The 2,357-nt window shown below is 36.6% G+C and overlaps 1 long non-coding RNA gene across 1 annotated transcript; it reads right to left on the reverse strand.

The window, feature by feature from the left end:
- Positions 1 to 86: 86 nt before the first annotated feature.
- On the reverse strand, positions 87 to 2,357 carry LOC106110930. Its single transcript, XR_001226130.1, has 3 exons — positions 2,298 to 2,357; positions 2,065 to 2,128; positions 87 to 1,945 (listed from the first exon to the last, which is right to left on the reverse strand). It is a non-coding gene; the product is annotated as an uncharacterized LOC106110930 (long non-coding RNA).

Below are 2,357 nucleotides of genomic sequence, written 5' to 3' on the forward strand. Positions count from 1 at the left end.
ATCTGGTTGTATTTTCAGGACCTGACACTCCCCCCCATTAGCGCGACGCAGCGCGGGCCGGCAGTCACCAAATGAAACAAGTTATATAGAAAATATTCTTTTATTTATACGTTTAGATCTGTTTTTTTTTTGTATATATTGTAGAGAGTTAATGGCACAATGGTGAGATGGGTGACTAGAGATGACAAAATTTTATTGTTTATGTTCATGTATGAGACACTCACACACAAAGATGGAGACTATCAAATATAATTTTCTAACTATTTTCCATCTAAATAACGCATGTTGCGCGTCTCATGCACTTTATAAGATTAATAAATATTCGTTGGGCTTACAAAATGGTTGTTTCCTTAATTAACTTAAATTTAGACAAATATTTTAAATGGCTACAAGATTCTTTGGTCACAGTGAGTGTAGATTTTGTTCGACGGTGGATTTCATACAATTGGCAAGATAAAGAAAATATGTGTGAAATGTTTATACGAATTTTATGTTATTATTATCTTTTAATAAACAACAGATGGAGTTACTTAAATGTTACTATTTACAATCACTAGCATATTTATTATACTTTTTTTTACATCTTAGATAAATGTTGTATTTTTGTGCGCGTTTAAACAAGTGTTGCTATTGTCAGAGGTAAAGTTGTCAGTTTCTAAGACGAATGAATTGTGCCAATTGATACTCTCAGCAATTTAACATAATATTTGACTTTGGTTAGTTGGATTTCAAATGATAGTATAGAGGAATCGTAAAAACTATAGGAAATTATAAATATCTGAAATGCGACATGTCATACAAATATAAATTCTTATCATCAATAAAGTCAACAAAGTAAATTGTAAACTTAAAAAATTACGTCAAAATCACTAATATCGAAGTCTTAGGTCGCGCGAGCGGCTGCGGGATTGGTCAAAGTCATGTGAAGGTCAATCAAATTGTATAGAAATGTCAAAGTAATTTCAGTCAACCAATCTGCAGCCTCGCCGCCTTTAAAATACTGCTTAGAGTCCCATCTACTTATAAGCAATCTATCCCTTTTCTTTGCTAATTAACCTGTATTTGCTGTAAGTTTCGTGTGAAGGGACAGTGTGTGGCAACTCAGTCGTGGAACGTTCGAGATTCGGTCGAGTCGCGGTCGCTAACTTAAACTAAACTTAACCTAACTTGTACTTTCGTGCGTCGACAATATTTACTTCTACAGATATGGCAAGTTGCGTTATCGTTTAACATAAAATTATACAGAAAACTTATGCGATTTGTACAATTTAAACATTAGTTAACTTGTCAATATTTATTATGGATATTATAGAGCTCGTTTTACAGTCAGTTTTTGTTTAAAACTATTTTCACACAAACACGAGAGCGCATCGTAAATTAACACAGTAACAGAGAGACATATCACCATCTCTTTCACTCGCACGCAATACAACTTGCGCACAAACATTACCCTAGGCGGACCAATAACAACCGAAACTGAAATTTACATCTTAAATACTAATAAATAAATTAATAAACTAAAAATATATTCAATTTGGCACTACTCTAATACTTAGTGAAATCATAGCATGTATTAAATCCAGTTTTGAGATATTCTCTAATTGCCTTAGTTTGGGTTAGCCTTAATGTCAAATGAGATGGATTCACGACCTCTTAATTACATGAATGTCAGAAGAATTGTGCAAAATTGCATTTATAGCATTTAAAATTTAAATGAGCGAAACATTAAGGCACCGTTGTAAGGCGGAGAATTATTACATTGTATTACAAATTACGTTAATTGATTTGGTGTAGTGTTGTCGCGGTGGGCGTGGCGGGGGCGTGGCGGGACGGGGCGGGGGCGTGTCACGGCACGTCCCGCGGCGACTCCAGCACGTGGCTGAGGCAGCGACTGACCGCCTCCAGCTTGCTCATGTACGCACTCGCCACGTCGCCCCGGGGTGAACTGCACACACGAAAAACTCAATACAATTTCTCTGTTACGAAATAACAATGCAATCCTATTAAAAGTTAACTTATGTGTAACAGAAAAAGTTAAAACTGTAAACTTAAGTATAAGATTACCTCATTAAATAGAATTCATTCCGCGGCGTGCTGACGCCGGGGGTCTTTCTTACGTCGTCTTCCACTGCAAAATACATTTCCATATTACAAAAGTACAAAAATTACAATGAAATCGCTTATTAAAATATTGAAGGCAAGCGTTTCACTTCATCACGTGCATAGTGCAGCAGTCGATATGTTTCCACTACAAGATTGCAAAATTGACATGTTTTATAATATCTGAGGAGTATTACCTGCGCGGGAAGCGAGCGGCGTCAGTGCGCCGTATGCGGTGAGCGGGGACTGGGGCAGGT

This window comes from Papilio polytes, unplaced genomic scaffold (genome assembly GCF_000836215.1).
Source record: "Papilio polytes unplaced genomic scaffold, Ppol_1.0 DF824191.1, whole genome shotgun sequence".
In the NCBI taxonomy this organism is placed as follows: domain Eukaryota; kingdom Metazoa; phylum Arthropoda; class Insecta; order Lepidoptera; family Papilionidae; genus Papilio; species Papilio polytes.